The sequence below is a fragment of the Cibotium barometz genome, chromosome 24 (assembly GCF_041138505.1).
Source record: "Cibotium barometz isolate CiBa-2024 chromosome 24, ASM4113850v1, whole genome shotgun sequence".
Classification (NCBI taxonomy): Eukaryota; Viridiplantae; Streptophyta; class Polypodiopsida; order Cyatheales; family Cibotiaceae; genus Cibotium; species Cibotium barometz.
In genome coordinates, this window is record NC_141069.1 from 19,045,967 (window position 1) to 19,067,204 (window position 21,238).

Consider the following 21,238-nt stretch of genomic DNA (forward strand, 5'->3'; position numbering starts at 1 on the left):
CCTTCCATTTATGCATGCCTTCAACCTTAATGTACTTGCACTCTTGCAACCAATGTGCAATCCATATTTGCCCCATTAGCCACAAAGGTAAAGCTATGGGCTGTAATTTGAGACTGCACATGGATTTTGTGTTGATAAAGCTATGTGTGCTCCCACTATCAACCAGAACATGCACGACCTTTCCATTTATACATGCCTTCAACCTTAATGTACTTTCACCCTTGCAACCAACATAGGCATTACTTGAGATATTGTATAAGGTAGCCATACTATCCTTGTCATGAACACACAGGCAACTTCATTCTTCTTTGATCCACCCGGATTAAATATAAATTTGTTGTCATTCTCTACATCTTCAACTTCACTCTTCTTTGATCCAACCATATCAAAAGGAAATTCACTATCATTCTCTACATCTTTAACTTCACTCTTCTTTTCATCCACCTAGATCAAAAGGAAATTCACTATCATTCTCTACATCTTTAACTTCACTCTTCTTTGATCCACCTAGATCAAAAGGAAATTCACTACCATTATTTACATCTTCAACTTCATTGTTGGCATCTTCAAAGCAAATCCTCTTTTGTGTCTTCATGGCAAGGTTCAATGAGAATCATTTTTAGGGTCATCTTCTTAGCTTTGTAAACCTTCCAATGATCCTTGTTAGCTTTGTCACCACACTTGAAGCACAAGTTGTTGTTCTTCAAGTAATTAATGTGGTCTTCACCAATAACCTTGCTCTTGTTAGATGCTTTCACATCAACTTGCTTCCCATCAACATTTGAAGGTCTAGGAAGAGAATCACAAAATCTAATATTCCTTTCCCACCTCTTCTATAAACAGTTGGGAATCTAGGAGGACTCGTGTGAGATGCAATATCACTTAAAGTCTTACCCATAGTTGAAGTGCCAAAATCAGCCCTAAACCCAGCATGGCCTCCTTGATGGTTCCAGGTCTTTGAGTATCCACATCAACCTTAATGTTGTTTTGTAGCCCTTTGATGAACTTTCTCAATTTTTACTCACTTAAGCCTTCCACATGAAGGGAAAACTTCATAAACTTGTGCACATAATCTTTGACATTGCCCATTTAAGTGAGATCATCTCATTTCTCCACCATCCTTAAGGACTGAAATAAAATTTCTCCTCATCTCATTCTTGAAGTCCACCCAAGTAGTGCTCAAACAGCCACCATGAGCATTCAAGTGCTGCCACACCAAGCATGGACATAGCCTTCTAGATGCAAAGTAGCAAATAACACCTTGGCCCTATCACTACGAGGGCTAAGCTCAAAGTAAAGCTCTATTTTATCAACACATTCTTCATTGGTTGAGCCTTCACCTTTGAACTTAGGGAATGTTATCTTGTCCTTCACTCCCTTAAACTCATCATCATCACCACCTCAATGACGATCATGCGATCTACGCTCAGATGATCTAACATGATTGCCCCCAAACTCATTGAAATGATGTAACCTACCATGACTAGATTCCATTTCATTGGGATGATGACCCATCTCATTGAACTGATGGACCTCCCATCTCATTGAAGGTAGGACTTCCCATCTCATTGAAGTGAGAACCTCTCAAGCGTGTGAAGGATTCTAATTTCCATCCACCCTTGGTTCTTCCAAAACTATGCCTTTGCCTTTGTCCAAACTCCTTCCTTACACTGAAGAGACCCCATGCATAGAACCATCTCATTGAACTGATGACCTCCCATCTCATTTTGAAGGTAGGACTTCCCATCTCATTGAAGTGAGAACCTCGTGTGAAGGATTCTAATTTCCATCCACCCTTGGTTCTTCCAAAACTATGCCTTTGCCTTTGTCCAAACTCCTTCCTAACATTGAAGAGACCCCATGCATAGAGCCATGCATAGGCATACTTGGCACATTTGTCCCACCTTGATGCATCAATGACGAAGGCAACTTCTCCTTTCCAAGAATAGATCCATGACTTCTATCACCATGGTGCATACCAGCTTGAGGAGTATGTGATGCATTTGCATGTGAAGCTCCTACAAAAGGTCCATAAGCTTGTGGTCCCATTGGTTGAAAGGTGTTTGGTATTGATGCAACATAGGTCCACCATAAGCTTCTTTCCCTTTGTCTACACCTTGCCTCAAACTGGTGAGTCCATCATGCAATTTCTTGTGCATAGAATCAAACTTGTCCACCATGAATTAAAATCTTGTTCCATCCTATCAAGCATGCTTTGCATAAAGTACATCATGGTGGTCATATTCATGTCCCCGCGCCATCCTTAGGAATTTATGAAAAATTAGCCTCTTGATGCATCCCCTCATTGATATTGCCATTGATCTCTTCATGCATAGCTCCTTGCGCATCTTGCCTTGCATCCGATGTTCCCACCTTCATGCTCAAGGGATTTCGTATAGGTTCCTTTGGGTTTGGCCTTCGGCATCATCATAAAATGTCAATTGACCGTTGGAAAAGCTCCAGAACTCCAATTTGAGTGATCTTTAGCTCTATGGAGCTATGATCCACATATATAATCACCTTTGACTTGGTCAAAGTTATAGTTCTCTCTATTTTGACTTTTTTACATAAAGTAATCTAGAAGTAGATTGGCCTTTTGACTCCCAAAATGATGTCCGATTTAGGAGTTCTTTGGCTTTATAGGATGGTCTAAGAGTGTACTACCCAACTATGAAGTCAATTTTGGTTCAGTCTAAGTGGATCAAAACTGTGAAAAATAGGGTAACCGGTAAAAATATGACCTAGCCGATTACCCGGGTATCCGAATGGAGAGGTTAAGGGCTAGAATAAGAGCTTAAGGAATGGGTAATCCAACCCTATATCCACTTTTTCTTCAGTGTTAAACCTCTTCTACTGAATTAGGGTTTAATCCTCTGATGTAAAATTGTTAAGAATGCCAAAAACCCTAAATCATGCATCTGAAGCATCCCTTTTGTCCATGGCAAAACAACCCATTGCTTAACAATGCATGTCCCTCAAATGTTCCTAAGAAAATTTTAAAATTTTTTGCCATGAACTTTGGGCATCACTTGCAAAATCTCAATATAAATCCATAAGCATATCCATTGCATTGTCTTGCATTATCATTGCCAAATTAATAGCATTACCAATGCCAATCAGAATGAAGTGCTACTTGTTGATCTCCTAGCCAAGTTTTCCCATCCCCTTACCAAAGTTTAAAGTCCAATGGCAAGGGTATTCTACCTTTGGGCCACTTTGCCTAGTGTCAAAGGTACCCTCTTACCATACTAGATTCTACAAGAATTTTGAAATGGTAAAGAGAAGCAAAAACCCCTAAATTATTGCTCTAGTGTTTGCTCAATGGCTCATATGAGAGCTTATCAATGCATAATGGCATCATTAGAGTACTCAATGGCACAAAGGAAATGCCAATAGCTTGTAAAAAAGGATCAATGGTATGAAATTAGGGCTTCTTGATGAAAACCCCCAAACTTTACTAGCTATGTTGAATTTTTTTACATCATGTGATTAATAGCATTGTAATCATGAGTTAATAAGCATCATTAAGGAATATGTGCAACCCTAGGGCTTCCCACACATCAAGGAAAAGCTAAGAATATCTAATCTTAGAATTAACCAAGTATACAATAATTAATGAATTAATTAGAGCATGTAATGTTGTTATGGCCTACTGCACCTGCCAAGGGAACTCCACACATTCACCAAATGGACAAGTAATAGACTACAACCTTCATAGGGTACTTACCAATGCTTTGAGCTCACATCCCTTGAGGCTCTCCAAGCTCGCTTTGGGAAGCTCCAACCTCCAATATCCACCTCCATGCTGTCACCGCGGAATCGCTCACACCACATGCAAGGCAATCTCTTCCTCTCACTCTCTCACACACAAGCATGAAAGAGGCACATGCACTAGAGTACACACACTTGTAGTGGCGTGAGTCTCCGTTTGATAGGCATGAAGGCTGGATAAACTCATTTGTTGGGGGCTGAGCCTTTATATACTCTGGAATGATCAGGTATTCATTACACAATTTTGGTTTGAATGCCAAAATCCTACATGTGGGGGTTGTCTCCATCTATTTTGATTGCATAAAAACCACCCTGTGTGATCAACAGATGCTGGCGTCAACATCTGTGGAAATAGTAACTGATCATAAAAGTAACTACTTTGATCTCTAGTAGATCTGCGAGATGTGCATTCACCAGCTTTATATGCTTTGCCACATTGTCCCACAATGTACCTTCTCTTCGTATTGGTAACAATTCTTCAAGATCTTGCATTGGGGCTCTGAGAGGATAAGGGACATTGTGTTGCCACCTTAGTTATATGCTGGAGTAAGCCTCGGGCATAATTCTACATGTTGGATCAAAGGGAGTGATTTACATCAGCACTTAGACCATCAACTTGGGCTTTAGTAGAGTATTCTCATCTTTGATCATCATATTCTACAATTGGAACTGTATGCAAAACATTTTGATTAGTGAAAGGCGGTACATCATAAATGGGATTGGGAGCACTTACCTCATCGAGTGGCAGTTGGGGAGATAAGGTCATTGTTGGGCAACTCCTCGAGGTCTAGAGGGTTAGTGGGAAGATCCATAAAGGGTAAAGAGAAGTGTGAAAATATGCAATTAGCCTCAGTTTTGTTAGGAGTGACACTTGGATAAGGATTTAAGAGCTTACTGGAGAGGGATGGAAAAACATGATAAGTGACAGATTGAGATGATCTTGGGGCTTCTTCTGGTGTTTGCCTTGAACTGAGGGGTGGGTATGGAGGTTTAACTATTTTCATAAATTCATGGAGTTTTGTGATTTCATCTGTGGCTATATTTGGATATTCAATGTGAGTGAGATCAAAATCATAAAGAACACTCATTAACATGGTCTCCAGATGTCTATGGATGTTTCTATAAAGTTTTATGATACCTAAATGATGATACATTGTGGATTCAAAAAGGTTTAAGTGCTGATGTGTATCATAAACTTCCACCCACCCTTGGCTTGCTATCTATTATTGATAGCTACAGGCTATAACCTCATAGTTGGCTGGTGTGGATGGCATTGCATCTGGCATGAACAGGTCAATTTTATCAACACTGTCATCCAAGATAGCCGATTGTTGTAACACTCGACACCAACTACATAGGTTTAGCACGATAGGATGCAACTAGAAAAAGAAGATATTAGATGGGGTAAGAACTATATCTCCCCTTAGGATTCCCATGACGATTGTGGGATCCACATCCCTCTTCATGTTTTGATGTATTAGTGTAAGGTCTCCTAAACTGAGGTCTTCTATTAAGCTAATTTCATATTGAAGTAAAGAGAGGGTCAGTGTAGCCAAAATCAGAGTTAGTGTTTGAAGAGGGCCCAAGGGAGTCACCGGCAAGGATCCTATCTATGAAGCGTGCTCGATGAGTTGTCGTAACTTATCAGTTTTCTCTTGCCATTGAGGATTTTCTTGGAGGGCAAGCATTTGTTCCAAATCATGGATTCTTTGATCCTTTTCATTGAGGAGGGAGGAGATTGCCACTTCTTGTGCATCTCGAGCAGTTGCCAACTCTGTGTATCTTCTCTCAGCCTCTTCTTTTGCAATGATGTTGGCACTGGCTTGGGCTGGAGCCTCTTCTAATTGCACTAGTTGTTCTTATGCCAATGTTTGGCTTGTGTTGAGTTGTTTTGGACATGCTCAAGGACTTGCTTGGTGGCTCACCAGCATCTTCTCCATTTGCATTGATTTGGCATTGACAGCCTCATTGAGGTCCCTGATCTTTTCTGCATGTGCCTTGTTTAGTTATTCTCGCTTTGCCTAGAGGTTGCCTGGAGGCTTGCCACCTTTTGTTCTAAGACACAATTGTTTCCTTGAGCTCATTGATTTATCTTGTGAACCCCTCTTCCTTGGCTTGAAAGGTGGCGTGTGCTTCTCTCAGCTATTGTGTATGTCCTGCAGCTCTTTTTCTTTGGTGTTCTCGCCTCTTCTTGCTAAAGTTGTTCTTTTGCTTGTTCCAGTTGGGCCTTGAGCTCCTCATTTTCCTTGTCGGTTCGCACTATTATCTTGTTGATCAGTCTATTATGCCCTTTCATTGTTGTTATTGTTTCCTCTTACTCTTTGGTAGCCCTTAAACTTTTAATGATTCAAAGATTTGAAGCATGAGCTCCTACTTGAAAACGAATGAGACTGAGGTGATGAGAGGCTGGAGCACAAACGATGATCGCAAGCAGCAGGTGAACGAAGATGCAAGAAAGACGATCCACTGCTAGCAAAGAGAATGGGCAAAAGTGCCCGAAAAGGGAAAGGCGGTGTATTTATGCTAGTCAGTGGCTCAGAAGCTATCTTAATTGGGCCTACCATGTGGCCATAAACGATTGGCTGGACTCATGTGACCATTTCACGACATGAACCAATCTGTATAGCGCTTCATGATGTGAAGTAGCCCCAAGCGTTTCACGAAGTGAAGTAGCTCGAAGCGTTTCATGACGTGAAGTGGCCCCAAATGTTTCATGATGTGAAGTAGCTTGAAGCCTTTCACAACATGAAGTGGCCTTTACCATTATGCATGCAATTGTTGGTGATACCCTAAGGAGTTCTATATGCTTAAGCATTCCAAGGTCAACGAAGGAGAACTAAGCATGTGAAACATATGAACCTGTTTCACGGTGGAAATTGGGTTGGACATTTGATGGCATGATTTGCAAAACCCTTTACCTTTTACCTTCCTTCCTTCTTATTTCCATGGGAACCAACTTGGTACTTTGGAGCCGGTGGTGGGTATGTGTTGTTGTAGTCGCTTGAGTTCTAAGTGAGAACTTTTTTAATTTTTCTTCCATCCATTGGAAGAGTTCATCCACCGAAGCTTCATGAACCTATTGTGTTTGCTGTGCATTTATGTTCACTTCAGTGTTTCTCTCGTGTAGAACTTGGCTCTGCTTGATCATTTTTTGGGGTGATGTTGGAGATGTTACACTCTCTCGTTGACATGGGCAAACGACTTTCGTTCTCCATACCAATTTTGGTGCTATCTTGACACCTGATGTATCTGGGCTTTGATTCTTCCTGTGTTTGTGGCTCTCTTCTATTCGGTCAGAGGAGATAAACACCGTAATGGATCTTGTGTTGTCCTTGGTTACCCATCCTTTGGAAGTTCCTTGATAGTAGCCATGTGCTGCTAGTAAGTATTTTCTCACCCACCTCTTTTGAATGCCAAGTGGTGTTCTGGTGTACTTGGGTTGCTGCTTTCTTCCCCCGTTTTGATTCCTTCAGCTCTTGTATGGAGCTTTGTTTTTCTCCTTTGAAACCCATGAGGTTTTGTCTTCATAGTATCCTTGGGTTGGAAGTTGGAGTTTGGGAACTCGTTGTTATCGTACCGGATACATATAGTGATTTTTAAGTGGTCCTCGAGTGGTGTTGCTGGTTTGAGGTCGACACCTGCTCTATGGATTTTTTCCAACAATAACCACTCAACGACCTCCAGGCATCCATTATAAACCTTGACTAACATGCCACACTCATGTGTGTTGAATGGGTGTGAACACCCCCCCTAGCATTTTGGCATTAGCTTGGATGTGAACACCCCCTAGCGACCTCCAGGCATCCATTATGAACCTTGACTAACATGCCACACTCATGTGTGTTGAATGGGTGTGAACACCCCCCCTAGCATTTTGGCATTAGCTTGGATGTGAACACCCCCTAGCATTACTAGCATTAGCTTGGATGTGAACACCCCTAGCATTACTAGCATTAGCTTGGATGTGAACACCCCTAGCATTACTAGCATTAGCTTAGGCTAATGAGTTGTGGGATTTGGTCATTAAAAGATGTCATATCAAGAATTGGTTACAAGAGGGCTAGTGGGGAGTTAAGATCTTGTGCAGGTTATGGAAGCCCAATAGTCACATGGGTATCCCAAAAGTCACATGGTTGGATGGCTATATAAAGACCCTCTTGTATGCAAATTGAATACACATAATAAATGATGGATATGGAGTACACTATGATGTTTTGCTTGTATCTTTATCTTGTCTTTTGATACATGTCTACTACTCCATGCTCATGTGTACATGTGTACTCCATGGCTATGTGTGTAGGAGCATGTGTCTTCCCCCATGTTAGTAAGGCTATGTTAACACTTGGCCATTACAACGAGACAAGAAGCTTTGATCTTCTCCTTGCCCACAAGCTCTTGATTAGAAGTCAAATGCCTAATCCTTAAGCGAAAGAGAGATTAGTAGTATGCATGATTCTTTCTTGATTTTTTGACTATAGATTACCCATAATATTTATCTTTTCTCTCTCAAAACCCCATGAGAAGGGAGATTAGTATGATTATTGTTGATTTTTAATAAATCATTGGGAGTTTTAACATTCAAATCTAGATTTACAAAGCCCATGGATTCCAGCAACAACAACTGCAAACTGTGTTTCTTGATTTATTTCTGTCATTTCCTTCTCCTTCCCTATATGTTTCTCCAAGTGTTGTTTAGTTCCAGCCACACCACCCTAGTGCAAAAGGCTCCACAATCGAATATCCATCTAGTTCAATGTCCATCCCAATATTGAATATAGGTCACTTCCCCTCAGGAGGGATAACAGGTGCATCTTCAAGCATGGTAGCTGTAACCATCGCATTACTTGAACTACATTTCTCCCATGTTGGGGTAAAGGCATTATGCCCACCCTTATAGTGTGTACAAGCCCATAAGTTATAGTACATAGTACACTTAGTACTTTTAATGTACTAAGTGCACTATGTGTACTAGTGCACTATGTGTACTAGTGCAATATACATGTGTGATAGGGGAGTCACACACTCTCATCTTGATGAGTTGACTTATCCCCACAACTCTCTCTCTCTCTCCCATTCAACTGGTATCAGAGCTATGGTCATTCCCCCCGCCTCTCCTCTTTTTCTCTGCCGATTGGCTGCCATCGCCGCCCTATGAAGTATTGCACCGGTGAAGAACAGCATGCTTCCATTGCTGTAGACGATATCCCAGCATGCTCTGCATGTAGAAGGACACCCGACCTGCAGTAGCAACGCTTTGATTCACATAGTTTCAAAGGTCACTCAGAGCATGCCGAAGCGGGGCGTCCAGAAGCGGAGAGAGGTGGCAGCTCGGGCACGGAGAAGGGCAAGGCGAAGGAAGAAGAAGGCCAGCGGAAGTCCGTCCAAACCCGCAGGCCGAAAAAGACATGGACAACACAAGCACGAAGATCGTCGTTGGCTACGCACTCACGTCCAGTCGGCTGCAACGCCTACGTGGTGGTGGTCCGCGTAAGTAGGCGAAGGCGACACGCCTACGTGGTGGGTGGCATAGCGGGCTTCTGGGGAGCGCTCGTAGAAGGCTGCTCAGGTTGCCTAGCGCAGTTAACCTACAGCCAATAAGCGCACAGCCAGGCGTCTACACGCTTAGTGCGAAGGGAAAGCAGCGGCGAGCAAACACAGGCGTAGAGGAGGACTCCGTCGCCTGTCAGCTTGACTCCAACGTAGCCGGCACAAAAAAGAAAAACTCAATCGCACGCTGTTTTGGCTTCCACCACCCACAGACTGTATGTAGGCTGGAGAAGTGTTCGTCTTTCATCTTTACAGACAAGCACCTGGATCAAAATTGCCCACATGCATAGCAGCAAATACAAAGTCCTCTCCCCTTTCCTGCAACAAAAAATCAGAAATTACAAGGTATTTGCCTCAATTTTTTGGGAATTTCTTATCAATTCAATCAATTGAGCAGGTACAGGTGCCGAATTGCTTAATTTTTGAGCAAAATTGGGTGACATTGGTCACAATCAGGATCAATTTACAGGAAATTGGATGTCAAAATTTGGGGCTTTTGATGTAATTGTGCAATTAAGCACTCATACATGCTGTATGATGTGAGAAATCGCACATTCGGGCAAAATTGCAGCAAATTGTAGTGCAAATCAAGGGGCTTTTGTGCCGATTGGATTGATTTGCATACAGGCAATCGCATTTGATGCTTTAGGCAATGTGTTGATGCCTGACAAGCACTCAATGTGCCTATAAATCAAGGGGCTTTCATGTATTGGATGTATATGTGGCCAGGGGGAAGCACTGTGAACACTCTGGATGCCTTCATGTGCATCAATGTACCATGTATGATCAGAAATTGATCTTAAATCAAGGGGCTTTTCAAGATTTTATGCTTGTTGAGCTTGGCAAAGCAGGAGGCAAGACATTTATGCTTTGAATCCTCAGAAATCAGCTTGCAGTCAAGGGGCTTCTGTTCGGGACTGTTGTATGCAGTGGTCGTGACTGTAAAAGTCTGATTTTCACTGTAAAAGTCTGATTTTCACTCATTTGGACAGCCGGGAAAGCATTTATTGCTACTGTACCTGCTGGTACAGATTTGGTACAGCTTTGTATAAGTTTTGGCATGGCTGTACACTGATTTAAGTGAGGAAAAGGTTCAATTTCAGCTGCTGTACTTGCCGGTACAGGTTTGGTACATCATTTAGTACTGCTGTACAGTACTTTGGAAGGACAACAGAGCACATTTAAGGTGCTGTCCTAAATATGCAGCAACCAGATTTTGGTGATTTCATCACATACAGTGGGAGAAAAGTTGCATTCGTGCTTCCGTAGTGGGAGAAAAGTTGCATTCGTGCTTCCGCACAGTGGGAGAAAAGTTGCATTCGTGCTTCCGTAGTGTTTGCACATTTTGCAGGGAGTCAGGCATTGACAGGTTGCATATTGCTATGGCAACCACAGGTGAGAGCTCTTCATTGCTTCACATCAAGAAGCTTGAAGGCTCACATAACTATGATATTTGGCAAACCCAGTGCTATAATGTGTTGCTCCAGAAGAAGCAGCACAAGCCTATCAAAGAAAGAGGTGTAATGCCCGCTTCTCTTACTGCTGAAGAGTGGGAAGATATGGATGAGCTGGCAAGATCTACTATCATGTTGTCTGTGTCAGACTCTTTACTTTTCAGCATTCGTGAAGAGAAGACAGCTTGGGGAATGTGGCAGAGATTGCAGGACTTGTATGCCCAGCAAAGTGCCTCAAGCAAAGTGTATTGGTTGAAGAAACTCATAGGTCTTCAAATGAAGGAAGGGGTGTCTATGACAGCCCATCTAAATGAGTTTAATGGTATTGTCAGCCAAGTTATAAATCAAAAGTTGGCAATGGACGATGAGTTCAAAGCCACTTTTCTGTTATGCACTTTGCCAGAGAGTTGGGACACATTCAGGACAGCCACTAGCAATTTGAATGCTATGCTGTCATATGCAGATGTTGAGGATGCTCTTCTTCAAGAAGAGATAAACAAGAAAAAACAACTCTGTTGGAAAGTCCAATGCAATGAATGCACATGGGAGATCTCAGCAAAGGGGTAAAAGCTAAGAACGTGTTGAAAATACAAGTGAATAGGGTGTGTGTGGGAACAAGCTCTTGGATAGAGGCTATAAAAGAGAAGATGTAATTGTGAAAGAACCTGTGAAAAGGTGAGAAGAATCTACTGGGAGAGAATAAAGGGTAGCATGAGAGAATTTAGGAGTGTGGAGATATTCTGGGAGATATTCAGGGAAAAGAGAAGAGGTGGAGAGAATCAGGCAAGAGGTGGAGATATTCTGGGAGTGAATCATGGAGAAATCAATAGGATTTGATGCTTGATGTAAACTCTATAAATTGAGGCATAGCCCTAATGAGAATTTGTTGGTTTTTGAGTATCCATGCCTACATTAATCTATTTGTTAATTACCCACTAATTACATCTTAATTATTTGCTAATCACTTTGTTAATGATGTTGATTCTAGTGTTTGATCCACCATAGCTCATCACAATGCTCAAATTTCAACATGGTATCAGAGCCATGCTAGTTTGTGAGCCAATTATCTTGCTAATTATTTTGCTAATTAGGATTAGCAGAAAATTATAATTTTTCCTCTTTTTTCAATTAGCCTCTGTACCCCCAGCCAGTGGAGGAGCTCCCTCTCCTTGCACACTCAACCATTGCCCAAACCCTTCTAGCCCAAGATAGTTAACCCATAGGAGCTCCAGCCCATCAAATCAGAAGTGCAAACCGCCCACGCAAGCTCCCGATTTTTGCTGATTAAAAAGCTACGTTTTTCTGCAGTAAATCAATGATTTCTACTTCATCAAATCAAATGGGTCTAATTCCTCTTAGCCCCAGGGGTTTTCAAGCATGCTCTACAAGCTGGTGAAGACAGAATTCAATTTTATCAAGTCTACACTGAGATCCAAGCTCTTCATCAAATCTGCAGAGGTGACTTTGGTAAAACAGAGATTAAGCTTTCAATATTTGGTCAAATCTTGTGTTTCTTGGCTTAATCCTCTACTAGACTCATTGCTATTGATGCCTTTGAAATCATTTGAGCTCATTTTAAGTGGAAGGCACCAGATCTGGGCTCCCCGCATACTTTGTTTTTTGCACACAAAACAAAGCATTAATTTGCTAATCAGTGATTAATCAGTACTAATCACTATATTTTGGTGCAATTGAGGGTTCAAATTAACCATTAGGTATCTGATACAGATCTCTATAACTTCAAATTGCAATTTTGAGTTGGTTTGATACTCCAACCATCCCGTATAAATTGGTTACCCTTGATTTAATGTAATTTTTGGTAAAATTGTGCTGATAAAAGTGTGGTAATCATCATTTTGCATTTAACCCTTGGTTAATGCCTGTAAATCTCACTCAAATTCAAGATTATTCACAGCCAGATTTGCATTTGGAATGTGCATGAGAATGAATGCTATACGCATTATGTATTGGGCACATTGCATCAGTGTAAAAACTGCCCTTGTCCAGAATAAGGCAAGAGGTAAGACCTCCCGCATAAATTTGGGTTTGCATTGCATAATGATACAAGATAAACATAAAAAGCCCAAAGGAACTATCAGCAAAAAATTGAAACATGTTGCTCACATGGAGCAAAATGACCTGACGGACGAGCTCATGGCCCCAGCCATGGAAGAAGAAGAATATCTCTTCCTAAGAAGAGGATCCACACCAAGAAGATCTGAAGGAAGACATGAACACGAGAAGAGAAGCTGCCACAAGAAGAGAAGCTGCCCCGAGAAGATTGAAAGAAGAGACGGACGCGTGGAGAGAAGCTGCCACGACAAGAAGACTGAAGAAAAGAGAAGATGTGAGGCTCCAAAGAGTGAGGAGCCATGTGAAAATCTCTGAGAGAGAGAGAGAGAGAGAGAGACCCCACAACCCAATGTAACGTGCCCCAATAAAGTAAAACCACCTCTGAGCCACCGATGATGTAGGCCACGTGGTAGATGTATGTGTGAGCACTTTAGTCAAGGTCGCGGGCACTTATAGTAGCCTTGGACACATAGAGAGAGAGAGTGTCAAGGACTATGGAGTTTAGGGACTTGAGGCACTGGTCGCGGACTGTCAAGTAAGAAAGAAACTTGATATAGGGTCCAGGTGTGCTAAGATAACTTGAGGGGAGGAGTAGACACTGGTCGCGGACTATCAAGTAAGGGGAGGCAAACTTGGTATAGGGTCTAGGTGTACTAGGAGTATTCACTTGAGGGGAGGTGTTGAAAATACAAGTGAATAGGGTGTGGGAACAAGCTCTTGGATAGAGGCTGTAAAAGAGAAGATGTAATTGTGAAAGAACCTGTGAAAAGGTGAGAAGAATCTACTGGGAGAGAATAAAGGGTAGCATGAGAGAATTTAGGAGTGTGGAGATATTCTGGGAGATATTCAGGGAAAAGAGAAGAGGTGGAGAGAATCAGGCAAGAGGTGGAGATATTCGGGGAGTGAATCATGGAGAAATCAATAGGATTTGATGCTTGATGTAAACTCTATAAATTGAGGCATAGCCCTAATGAGAATTTGCTGGTTTTTAAGTATCCATGCCTACATTAATCTATTTGTTAATTACCCACTAAATTATTTGCTAATCACTTTGTTAATGATGTTGATTCTAGTGTTTGATCCACCATAGCTCATCACAATGCTCAAATTTCAACAGAACGGGGAAGGAGCAAGTCCCGCTCCAAAAAGGACTTGGAATGCCATTATTGTGGCAAGAAGGGACACATCAAAAAGCAATGCTACAAATGGAAAAATGATCAAAAGGAAAAGGGAAAAGGCAAAGACAAAGACAAAGATGAAGCCAAAGATGTAAAGCCAAAGGGCAAAAGTGGAGTCAAGATTGAAGAAATCAATGTGTCACATGCAAGTGACAGTGAGGATGAGGTCCTATTTACGTCCACTTGATGCCCATTCACTTCTTACAGGTGGTCATGGTATGCACTCATGGATCATTGATTCAGGTGCCTCCTTTCATGTCACATGTTGCAGAGACTTGTTTGTTAGGTATACTGCTAGCAATGAAGGAGTGGTTTATTTGGGTGATAACCATGCATGCAAGATTCTTGGCAGAGCTGATGTGAGGCTTGTGTTTTCAGATGGCTCACAGCTTATGCTCCATGATGTCAGGCATGTGCCTGAGATCAAGAAGAACCTGCTTTCTACTGGACAGCTTGATGATGCTGATTATGTTACCACATTTGGTCGTGGAAAGTGGAAGATTAGTAAGGGCTCACTGGTTGTTGCCAAAAGGCTCTAAGGTGGACACTCTTTACTTCATGCATGCAGGTGTTTGTCACCATGCTAATGTAAATGCAACCGAGCTGCCGGAAATTTCTTTGTGGCATAGCCGGTTGGGACACATGAGTGTCAAAGGAATGGAGCAATTGTCTCGTTTGGGTTACTTGCCTTCTCTAAAGTTTTCAAGTTTTCAGTTTTGTGAGCATTGTATATATGGTAGGCAACTACAGTACCCCCACAAGAAAGCTCTTGGACAGAAAGATGCTCAGTTAGAGCTTGTGCATACAGATGTATGTGAGATGCCTCAGCTTTCTTTGGGAGGGGCAAAATACTTTGTGTCTTTTATAGATGATGCCACACACAAGGTGTGGGTTTATCCTCTTCATTTGAAGAGTGATACATTCTCAGTGTTTCAGAAGTTTGTTGCTCATGTTGAGAATCAAACTGGCAAAACACTGAAGGCTTTGCGTTCCGACAATGGTGGAGAGTATATGCAAACAGTTTCAGGACTTTTGTGATGCTAAAGGCATCAAGAGGGAGCTCTCTACTCCTTACGATCCTCCACAAAACGAGACAGCAGAGAGGATGAACAGGACCATTCAAGAGAAGGTCTGTTCTATGTTGTCACATGCTGTGTTACCTCATGGTTTTTGGGCTGAAGCAGTTATGACAGCCGTTCATCTTATAAACAGGTCACCTAACACGAGGCTTGGTGGGAAAGTGCCAGAAGAAGTATGGACAGGGAAGCCTCCATCATACAAGCACTTGAGAGTGTCTGGTTGCGTTGCGTACGTGCACATACGCAGGGAAATGCGCACCAAACTTGATCCTAAGTCTCACAAATGCATATTCCTAGGATATGGTGACAGAGGTGAAATGGGGTATAGACTTTGGGATCCCATGAATAGAAAGATTATACGCAGCAATGATGTCATTTTTGATTAAACATGCATGTATAAGGAGCCTGCAAGGCAACAGGAGCCTAGCAGAGTCATCTTTGATGATGATGCACATCATGGACAACAACCAAGGGCTGTAAATCAGCCATTACAGCAGCAAAACCAGCCCTTAAATGGTGCTGAAAATGGTCCAAATGGACAGCCAGAGATGGCAGAAGATATCCCTATGGATATACCACAGTTAGAGGAGATACCAGCCATGATATTTCAGCCTTATGGCATGGAACAGGAGCCACCAATGGGTGATATGCAGGCTGGACAGCAACCTGCAAATGATGGTCATTGGGTACGGAGGTCCACAAGACCCTCCAGAGCCCCTGACAGGTTTGTTCCAGGGGTTGACTACTTGATGCTCTCACTGACTGTGGAGCCCTCATGTTATAAGGAGGCTTTACAGAGGGCAGACAAGGCTCTTTGGGAGCGTGCCATGAAGTCAGAGATGGATTCTCTGCACAAAAATGGAACATGGAAGTTGGTGCATTTGCCTGCAGAGCAGAGCAGGCAAGAAGGTTTTGCCATGTAAATGGGTTTACAGGCTCAAAGTTGCACCTGATGCAAAGCCAAGATACAAAGCCAGGTTAGTGGCTAAAGGCTTCAAGCAGGAATATGGTGTGGACTTTGATGAGATCTTCTCTCCAGTGGTCAAAATGACCACACTTAGAGCTGTGTTAGCTTTGGTTGCACATGATGATCTGGACTTTATTCAGATGGATGTGAAGACTGCTTTTCTTCACGGTGATCTCCATGAGGAGATATATATGCAACAGCCAGAGGGTTATGCAGTGAGTAGAAAGGAGAAGCTTGTATGCAAGCTGAAAAAGAGTCTTTATGGGCTCAAACAGGCACCAAGGGAATGGTATCATAAATTTGATACATTCATGAAATCCCATAAATTCAGGAGAAGTGACATAGATCACTGCTTATACACCAAGAAAGCTTTGGATATGGCAGTCTATTGATCCTCATCTTGTATGTTGATGATATGTTGATTGCCGGGAAATCTCGTAAGGAGATGGATGCCTTGAAGCAGAGGCTGCATCAAACCTTTGATATGAAAGATTTGGGTGATGCAAATCACATTTTGGGTATGCGGATACTTCGGGACAGAAATCAGCATGTGTTGTATTTGTCTCAGAAGGAATACATTGGCAAAGTTTTGCAGAGGTTCAATATGGACGGGGGGAAGAAGACTAGTACTCCTTTACCTCCATATGTGAAACTCAGTGCTATGGATAGCCCACAGTCAGATAGTGGCAGGGCTGATATGGCCAAGATTCTGTATGCTTCAGCTTGTGGCAGTCTCATGTATGCCATGGTTGCTACTAGGCCAGACATTGCATTTGCAGTGGGAGTGGTTTCTAGATACATGGCCAACCCTGGCAAGAAGCATTGGGATGCAGTGAAAGGTGTCATGAGATACCTGAAGGGCACACAGGATATGTGCATATGTTTTGGCAAACAGGATGCATTAGTGCATGGTTACACGGATTCGGATTATGTCGGTCATCTAGATAACCGGAAGTCTACTACCGATTATGTGTTTACATTCACAGGAGGTGCTGTGTCATGGATATCCAGGATGCAGAAGTGCACTGCCTTATCTACTACAGAGGCTGAGTATATTGCAGCCACAGAGGCTTGCAAGGAGGCATTATGGCTATCTCGGTTAGTGGTTGATTTGGGTTATACAGGTGATATTCCATTGTTGCATTGTGACAGTCAGAGTGCCATCCAGTTGGCAAAGAACCCTGTCTTTCATGCAAAGACGAAGCATGTGGATGTGAAGTATCACTTCATCAGAGAGGTGATAGAGAACAAGCAAATTCAGCTTGTTAAGATTCACACGGATGACAACCCAGCTGATCTGTTGACAAAGAGTTTGCCTCCGCCGGAGCGGTTTGCTCATTGCAGACACTTGGATGAGGCCAGTTTCAGCCTTGATATGGCCTTGTATATTATCATGTACATGCTGATTTTTCTTTTCCTTCATTTAAGGGCACTTTGCCTTTAAGTGGGAGGTTGTTGGGGTAAAGGCATTATGCCCACCCTTATAGTGTGTACAAGCCCATAAGTTATAGTACATAGTACACTTAGTACTTTTAATGTACTAAGTGCACTATGTGTACTAGTGCAATATACATGTGTGATAGGGGAGTCACACACTCTCATCTTGATGAGTTGACTTATCCCCACAACTCTCTCTCTCTCTCTCCCATTCATCCCATATTCAAGCTTACTTAAAGATAAGGAAACCTTTATCTCTTCCATCGACATCCATTTCATCAAATTACCAATCATGTAGGGTCAAAATTTTTGGTGTAGACTGTGTGTATGCATTTGGTTATGGATTAAGGTCACGGCTTCCTTAATCCACTCAGATATAAAATGTTTTAAAAGAGTTTTATGCATTCTTGCACTTGGTCTGATTGGATTATCAATAGTTGGAATGCTTAGGAATTGACATCTAACCAATTGTTGGAATGCTTAGGAATTGATAAATTGAGGGAGTCTCAACTACTTAGGCACTAGCTCTTAAGTTGCTGTCATAATTAGGCCATCTCTTGCTGCTACTTGTAATCTCTTGCTGCTACTTGTAATTTCACACATCTTTACTGGACAGATACTATGTGAGTACAGTTCTTTATCTGCCTTGAAGTTGCAAGAATTTGGCCTTAAGGTCCAACTGTGAGTTGCAAGGCTACAACTTTAGTTGAGTGACTTCAGTAGACTTATGCAAATCAGGCCCACTACTATCTTGTTGTGGTCTTGGTACTCCTCCTATTGTGATGTTGGAAGGATTACGATGTTAAAAGGTCAATTCAAATGTCTCAAAGTTCATTGATTGTATTGGTTGAGAACATGCACTAAGGTGCATGGGAGCATGGTTGTTTGGGCACATCTTTTGAGAACTTGCATAAGTTCACGAGAATCTTGCATGCCTTGCAAAATTCTAAATCACATAAGAAAGAAGAAAAATTAAAAAATTAAATGATTTCATGATCACATTAAAAGAAGCACACATATGGCATACGACATGTTGGCTTTGATGATCCAACTCATCTATGCCTATTGCATGGAGTACATGGAACACCTTCGTGGGAAACTTGCGGCGGCGGATGACCTAATGAACAAAGATGGTAAGTAATTGGCCAATTCAAATATATCAATTGTTGAAGTATTGTCTTGAAATATGGTGTCAATGGAAAATGATATTAATATTGAAAGAATGAGGCATGAGAGGGCTGCAGGAGACGCTTGATGAGGATACTACCAAGATGCTCGTAAGATCAAGTGAGAAGGCATGAGGTCCGGAGGAATCCCATGCGAAGTCCCGACTGCATCACTTGTAAGTCCATAAATGAGGCATGAGGGCCAAAGGAAGAGTCTCACAGGGATACTACCGAGACACCCAATCGAGTGAGAAGGCATGAGGTCCTGAGGAAGCCCAATTGAAGATGTCACCTATAAGTCTTGGATAAAGAGGCATAAAAGTCGGAGGAGAAATCTCAATGAGATACCTATCGAGACACATGTAAGACCGAGTGAGAAGGCATGAGGTCCAAAGGAAAAGGCTCACTGAGGTCCCGACCAAGTTTCCTATAAGAAAAAGGAACAAACAATATATAAACCAAAAGGAAAATGTTAAAAGCATAAGAAAATTATAAAGGAAAATGATGTAATGATTTCTAGAATGCTGGGTGTTATAATTTCAAGACCCAAGGGAGGACTCACTTTGTGGACTTCCGAAGATAAAGTTGACTTCTCGGACACATGGAGAAGAAGCAGGTGGCTACATCGATACAGATGGTAGCACACTTGAGTGCCCATGGATGAGATTCTTCATCAGCATATACTTGTGGATTCTTCATCGAATTGGTGGAAATCATCTTACCACCATCTCCTTGGTCTACCATCAGTTTTAAGTGCTTCTACATGATTATATTGTATGACTTGAAATGGCTTGCATTGTACCTTCTAGTAGCCACTTATTCTCACAGATTTTCATGATGTACTTGGCATTGATAGGAGATAGTACACCCCCAATTAAACAAAGGTGAAGACAGGTGTTGATGGGTGTGAACACCCCCTAGCATTAGCTTAGGCTAATGAGTTGAAGGATTTGGTCATTAAAAGATGTCATATCAAGAAGTGGTTACAATAGGGCTAGTGGGGAGTTTGGATCTTGTGGAGGTTATGGGAGCCCAATAGTCACATTGGTATCCCAAGAGTCACATGGTTGGATGGCTATATAAATCCCCTCTTGTATGCAAATTGAAAACACATAATACATTATGGATATGGAGTACACTATGATGTTTTGCTTGTATCTTTATCTTGTCTTTGATCCATGTCTCCTACTCCATGCTCATGTGTACATATGTACTCCATGGCTATGTGTGTAGGAGTATGTGTTTTCCCCCATGTTAGCAAGGCTATGCTAACAATGTGACCCCTATGTCCATTCGATACTACCCCATGCTAAACATCATTATGTCCCTAGGCATGACAACCTGCCACACTCATGTGCCATACTTACATGCCCCCTTATGTCCATGATACTAACCCATGCTAAACATCATTGAGTCCCTAGGCATCACAACCTTCACTCAATAGCATCATCAGTCACACAAACAAGTATCCACTCTTAAAATGCTAAGTGGTGATGTGTGAATCTATGTCATCATATTACACATGCTTTCTAGTGCCATACTTACGTGCCCCCTTATGTCCATGATACTAACCCATGCTAAACATCATTGAGTCCCTAGGCATCACAACCTTCAATCAATAGCATCATCAATCACAAACAAGTATCCACTCTTAAAATGCTAAGTGGTGATGTGTGAATCTATGTCATCATATTACACATGCTTTCTAGTGCCTTTCTTATTAGAGTTGTAACATTCGTACCCCCTTCTATGATTTATAATCCTCGAGATGATACATTGGACAAAGCTGATAATCCACTTTCTAAGCTTCATCTCTCAATAGTTTTCTAAGCTGATAATCCATTGGACAAAGCTGATAATCCATAGGCTTAACTTTCTAAGCTTCATTTCTCAATAGTTTTCTTCACAAAACAATCAGAAACTCAAAGAATACAAATCATAATCATCTCGATCTTTGCTCCAAAATCAAGCATGGTTCATGATTACCCTGATCTTTAGCAAAAACAATCATTTGCTTACCTCACTCATATAAAATCGTTTTGCATATCTTGCTCACTTTCAATAAGTTGTGTGTACTAGCCATTAGTAGGTGTCTCATGATCTTTAATCAACAAAACTTCCCTCACATCATATGCTAACATGTGGGCCCTTACATTCTGCCACATGTGTCAGCTAACAAGGGCATGCACATGTCGCACATATGAGTGTTTGCCTAAACTAGTATCCCTACATCCCCCCAATTTGCATGTAGACTTGGCCACATCTCCAATGAGTCTTATATTAAGAACAAGAGTAGAACTAAAGGATGGTGGTGGCTATATGGATCTAGTGGTATATGAACTTCACGTGCTTCTTACTATTAGCTATTGTCTATAATTTCTTGCTTGGTTTTGTTGAGGGGTTTTTAATAATTAGGCTTCTTTGTCATGTTATAAAGTGTTCGATTACATATTTAGAGCATCTAATTTGATGTTACAATTTTAAATTATTAGGGATTAGGTATCATTGCAGGAGATAGGGTAATATTTATGACTATTGTTTCTAATTTTTTGTTTAGGGAGATTAG